The following is a 7,014-nucleotide window of genomic DNA, read 5'->3' on the forward strand; positions in this document are numbered from 1 at the left end:
TAAAATGTAGATCCAGAAAAAGGAATAAAAAAAAGACCAAAAAGACTCATTTTCAAGAAATATTCATATCCGAATCAAAGCAAAAAACATGTATTTTCGATAAAACAGTTGTATTTTCAGCAATATAGACAGACTATCACTTGAGAAGGAAATGTCAAGCAACTAAAACAGATCAGTTTTCAGTCATACATTTGTACCCCCAATTAGAAAAAATTGAAATTTTAAATTTATCAGTTCATCAAGAAAGAAATGGTTCTCTGAAAGAACCATAGGTTTTTTCTTTAATATTAGAAAAACTTGACATATTATCAGATATTATTGTTTATTCGTAAACCGGCCCGGCAAAAGTCTTTCCGACTGACCTTAGAAGCCGTTCTACCCAATTTTTTAAATAGAGCTCAAAAGATTTGTAAGATTTTTAGAGATTTAAAAGAATTTCAACAGATTTCAAGGTATTTAAAGTTTTGCAAAGAATTTTAACAACTTTCAAGGGAGTCCACGATTTCCTAAGGTTTTAATTATTTTAAGGAATATTTAAAGTTTTTAAACGTGTTAAGGAAATAGAAAAAAATGTTAAGTCCTAACTGAAGTTCAAGCGATTGTCAAAGGTCAAGTAAGGGGTTTATTATTAATACCAAGACTTCAAAAGCTTTTCAGATATTAAAGAAAAATGCATGGCATTACAAAGAAATTCTTAAACTTCATAAGGATTTTGATATATGATTTAAAAGGTTCTAGGGTATTTCTAATGATTTCAAGGAACTTAAGAGCGTTAAAGATTTCAAAGGACTTTTATAGAATCTCTCACAGCAATAGGATATTGAAAAAGATTCCAAAGGATTTCTAGAAGATTTCGAGATTTAAAAGTTTGTTAAAGGATTTTTAAGGGGTTTTTATAAGATTTTCGAGTATTTGATTAATGTTATGGGATTGTGAAGACTTTTAATAAGATATTTAAAGCAATTTTCTAGGAACTCGTAGGATTTCATAGGTGTTCGAATATTTCAAGTAATATCATCAGATTTTAGGTAATTTTACGCGATATCAACAAATGTTTTAATATTTTAATGGATTTGAAATAATTTATTCATAAAATAATATTTCAAGGAATATCTTTAGATTTCATGCAATTTTACGCAATATCAACAACACTGGAAGAAATAATTCGACGATACACGCATAATTCTGGTTATTCCAATCATAATGTATTGCTCGTTCAGCTACAGCGATACGGGTTGCGTATTTTACCCATACCATAATTATTGAAGCAATATTACTGCTTCAGTCATTTGTTCTAATAGATACAGTAGACTCAACGACACTTCTCTCTAAGTCCTAAGACACTTCTCGTTTTCCGATTTCTTCTTCGTTCTCTCGCGCCCCACTCCTTGCCTCAGTTCACCCACAAACATGTGCGGCCGGCTGCGCCGAATGCGACTCGACTCTCGACAATTTTAGAGCGGAACTTTACGTTAGGTTAGAGCGAATTTATATGGGCTCGTCTGCTCTTTTGCGTTTCACAGTGGACTTTTTAATATTGTCTCTCACTGAAAATATTGAAGATTATTAATTCATTGTGTAGAGGTAAGTCTAAATATTAAAATACTTCGAACAAGACAGCATACATTTGTTTTGTCAAACTGTTTACCAAATACCTTGACCTATATTGCGACATTTTTTAAAATAGAATTTCAATAGCGCCGCTAACAAAAATACGTTAAAAAAGTGAATGGCTCACTGCAGGAACAAAATCAAGTATCCTTAAGGCCATGTGATGAGTATAACAGCTGATCAAGTCAGTCCTAAGATCAATATTTTTTCATCCATATCAAAAACTAAAAGTTTGAATAACGCGTAATTTTTGTTCGGAAAATGTTCATAAATATTAAAGGTTCGTTTGTGACCTTGCAAAGAGTTGGTGGAAGAAAAAAGTTTATTTATGAAAATAATTATTATCGACGGGCGCATTCAGTCTTTACAGCAGAAGTTTGACTCTTCACTTTCTCTGTCGGCAATCATGCAGTCTGTTTTACCCACAGACCCGTAGAAGTTCGAAATTGTCTACTCGCTGCGCTAGTGCTGCTCTGAAACAGCTGATATGTATGTCAGACACGTGCTATTTAATGATTTCAATTTGTTTATTTGCATCAAAAGTGCCACATTAGTCGTTGGATTATTTTTGTATAATGTTTGTGAGCGATTTTTGTTGTTTTGCACCACTTTGATGAATATAAACCTCATAACTAGCCCATTGACAACATTGCAAATTACTTTCAGGGTTTGATGACAGCACGGTCGGTATTTCTCCAAAATAGTAACTTTTTTCAGTATTCTAATTATTTAGGACCAGAGACATATTCTCGCATGCCTTCTATTTATCGTGCCAAATTTTTAGCACGATATCTCATTCCGTGTGGACGTAAGTTGGGAAAGAAAACTTCCTCTGTTATTTTCTTCAAAAAATTTTTTTCTCACAATTTCCACCGGAACAAAGCAGAGACGTGGACTTTATTACCTCCTCTTTCATTTCCCAAACTTTCAGAGCGATACCTCATTTCGTTTAGACGTAAGTTGGGAAAGAAAAACTGAAGATCAGGTATGGTCATGTGACCCTCTCGTCACATGGCCTTAAAGCAATTCAAGAAGGAGAAAAAGTACTCAAAAAATTTCAAATTTTGCATCGGTAATAATTCGGGAAATTTCAAAATTTTGCGTTCTGATATTAACAATTATCTTCTTCTAGATCCAATTAAATTGAAATTTAAAAATTTTAATTATGAATTTCCCCGCAAAAGATTTTCGTTTCGGCGCCACTGAAGGGAAGATTTCCTTTCACCGAACATACTTGACAAAGTTGTACGGCGCTTGAGAACGTTTGAATTCGCGCGCGCGTCACGTGGCTCGCGCGTGTCGCAGGAGAGAGGGTATTCTGACACTTAGTGTTCGCTTCCCCTACAGCCCCAAAAACGAGAAGTAACGTAGAGTCTACTGTATTCGAAACCACCATGTTATGAGTCTGCAACACGCCCTGGAAAGTAAGCGTTATATAGCCCTTTACACACAAGTATAGTAAATAGTTCCACATTCAAATATCGTACATCGCTCGCAGTATTACACACGTCTCGTCATGTGGAGCTCAATGTTCTTAATAGTATGTAAAAGGTCCTTGTATATTATTATAAAATATACGATCCTAATGTGTGTGTATGTGTGAGAGTGTGTATGTGTATATTTTGATTCCACTAAAATCAAACCGAAGGACCTATGACAAAGCCACCAAACGCGTCCTCGGTTTGCGGATAGAGGGTCCCTGTACCAAGGGTTTCTGCTGAATATGGTGACCAAAATGAATTGGTAGTGGCGGACAATTTCCAGGGGTGGTCCCGAAGGAATTAACACCCAAGCGGAGGTGTGAAAACCGTGCCGAAAGTTGAATGGCACCTGGGTGAGGTATCTAGAGCGGTGACTTTAGGATATCGGGCGACCTCTCAGAGTACGCAGCCTGATCCTTGCATGCGAGGCTCTACGAGGATGCACGAAATCCTTTCCCTAGCTTCTCGTGAGAACAACAATGACAAGACCAAACATATTTGTAGTAAGTGCGGTTCAAAACCACATAATGCGCAAGGCTCCCGAAAATGGGTCGACCAGCAATGCCGACCTCTCTAGAGCTGGGGGAGCCAATGAAGATGGATTCAATGCGATAGATCGACGGAATCTCGGGACTTTTAGGTGGACGAAGCGACTAAATCGCGACTGGCTAGAGTGCTACGATGCGAGTGTGGCGCCTGAATTGGGTTAAATGGCACGACTGCATGCTCTGTGGTGCGAGAAACACCCGGAACTATCTCACTTTTCGCATCAACATCTTCGAAACCATGCTGAACTACTCCAAAAATGTATTATGCAAGCGGAACGCCTACTCTACTACAGCCAGAATAAGCCGGCAACATAGAAAGAGAGGCGACACTAAGATCAACCGCGAACAGGCATCTGATAGAGGAAGAGCGATGCTTTATGACCCGAAGAAACATCAACACCCAGTTTTCTCTCAAGCCTAAAGATCTGACTGAAATGGATGACGAGCTTCGTGGACATTTTTCCGAAGAATCCGACCTCTGGTCTATCAATGGTTGTGTGTATAATGCAGCGAGAGCTTTGGCCGATGCAAACCGTGAAACAAAGACAACGGTTGATCATAAGACCAAAAGACGAATGCATCAACTCGCCATAAAGATAGGTTGGACAAGACAGTACGCGTCCCGCATCCAGTGTGTGATTGACTACATCACATCTGGTAGGAATTTTACCGTCAAGGTTCGAAAGTTCGCGCGCCAACTCTGGATCCGTTATCACACGCGTAACGAGTTCAAGCTGCTGACCATCAGACAGCATATTGTGGAGAGAATATTGATACTATCTGACGCTAAGAGAAGTCTAGAGCGGAGAGAGAGGTGGGTCAGAGAAAATCAACAGTTTCTCTCTGACCCATCTCGACTCTTCCAAGACCCTCCAGTTACTGACGACCACCCGCCTAAACCAGAGGAGGTCAAACTATTTTGGAGAGAAGTCTACCATGTGTAGCATGGACTAGACGACCACATGCGCCAAGGTTTATTTAAAGCGAAAAAAACTTAATGGCATCCGTGAAGACCCTGCGCTTGTCGACAGAAGCGCTATATGATAGCTTTGCGCTGGAGAGACTTATACATACCTGGGCGTGCCATAGAGCCGCATTCAGGATGTGACATCTATAAAGGATACTCTCCGAAGCAGATACAAACGTCTCATATGGCGAAGAACAAAGTACCTGCAACGAACATGCTTGCCGTCCCAGTAGTAACATGGACGAAGAACGAGCTCAGATCCCTTGATATCGAAACACGAAAGGTTATGCACATGAACAAAAATGTGTAGCTCAAGTCTTCTGTTCCGCGACTCTACATCTCACGCCGTCAAGGTGGTCGCAGAATATTGAATCTTGAATGTCTTTCCAACAGGATTATTCTGGGTACAGCACATAGAGTCGCAAATCGAAGAGACCCTCTTCTTAAAACGGTCAGGAAGCACGAAGACGTGGGCAAACGAACGTTTCTGTGCAAAACAGCGGAGGATGCTGCGGAAACACTCGGACTTAATTTCAGTATTAGGGGTGAGCAAAATGCATCATATCTTATCTATTTCGAGTACTTACTCCTGAAAGCGCAGATCAAGAAAGCACAAGAGAAAAACTTCCGTGAACAGCTCCTCCATAAGAGGATGCACGGCATCTTCCACAGAAATGTGGAGGGTCAGCCAATGTCGTGTGAGCTAACTTTTGCTTTCTTAATATCACCCAGATTGAAGTTTGGCACGAAGGGTTTCATTTTGGCATGTCAAGACGGTGTCATTTTGACCTTAACATACCGTTGCCACATTTTGAGCCAAGGCATTTCCGATGATAGCTGCAGGGCGTGCCATGCGCACCCCGAGAATTTAGTACACATACTATCTACTATCGGCGAGAAAATTCGAGTCCTCTGGCTTTGACGTTGAATAAATATGTGAAGAAAAAATGGTAGGTTAATGAAAGAGGAATCATTTCAAACGTGCAAATGTTTTACGTTAATGAGCCGAAAAGTAATATTCCAAAAAATTATTTGTAGCTCATAGATTTGAAAATCTGATAGAAAATAAGGAAATTTAACAGCTTTTAAAAACATTAAATTTTGAAGAGCACTATCTTCAGTCCTAATAAAAATAATGGAGTGATTTAAATTGGAGGTGTTGTCTTCGTAGAAATTGCGATATTTGAAGTCAGTTTTTTATATAGAAAAGCAAGTGCGAGAGCCCAGTGTGGGGCCGTTTTTTTAGGGGATCTTCCTCGGTTTTCCTCAGCCCGACCTACCCAACTTGTGCCTCCGAGCCTCACTCTGGCAGTCTGGCCTTCAAACCCTTTTCCTGTGGTGAGGAAAACTGAGGACGCTCACCTGAAAAAACGACACCACGCTGGGCTCTCGCATTTGCTTTGCAATATAAAAAATGATTTCAAATATTGCAATTTTTACGAAGACAACAACAAGCACATACTTCCTTCAAATAGTAAATTATTACAGATATTTCAACTAACTACCTCCAATTTAAATAATTTCATTATCTTTATTAGGACTGAAGGTAGTGCAGTCGCATATTTATTCACAAAAAACGAACAATTATTCAGATTTTTCCTATTATTTTTTCAATAAATAACTATGCTTCAAAGTTTACTGTTTTTAAAAGCTATTAAATTCCCTTACTTTTCATCAGATTCTCAAATCTGTAAGCTGCAAATAATTTTTTGGGATATTACTTTTCGGCTCATTAACATACAACATTTGCACCTTTAAAATGATACCTCTTTCATTAACCTACCATTTTTTCTTCACATACTTATTAAACGTCAAAGCCAGAGGACCCGAATTTTCTTGCCGATAGTAGTAGTCCAACTCATGCGGGAACGACCTATATCAAAATGCACAATGCGGTACTAAGAGTGCTTTATTGCCATTTCTGTCACTCTTACTGCATTAACTTTAATATCGCTTCTCTAAATGCTCCTAGGGAAATAGAGTCAATTGTCGAGAATGAGAAGTGCCGTATATACGGGAACATTATATTCTCAGCAATTGTTTCTGTTGAACTCGAGGCCTGACATGATTCTTTTTGACTTCGACAAGCGACGCTCTTGGAAGTGCCAAGCTTTCATTGGTCAATAGCCTGAAAAGCATCCATACGTGTCAACAATATGCTAAAATCCTTGCGGGAAAAATGCAGAAGGCGGTCATCCTTGGGTCGCTCCGTGTCCTCAGGGTTCACGAGACTTTTGCCGGATGGTCGTATTGAATCTGTTAAAGACTGTAACCACCTATCTCACGGTCGTGAGACCTGGTTATGGCTGGATTTTTACCGCAATTTCACTGGGATCGGGTTCAGTTTTTCAGATTAGCACCCGCTCCCGGCGGAATCCTGTGGTTGTCCTTATGCCAAACCTTTAAT

The sequence above is a fragment of the Belonocnema kinseyi genome, chromosome 2, assembly GCF_010883055.1.
Source record: "Belonocnema kinseyi isolate 2016_QV_RU_SX_M_011 chromosome 2, B_treatae_v1, whole genome shotgun sequence".
In the NCBI taxonomy this organism is placed as follows: domain Eukaryota; kingdom Metazoa; phylum Arthropoda; class Insecta; order Hymenoptera; family Cynipidae; genus Belonocnema; species Belonocnema kinseyi.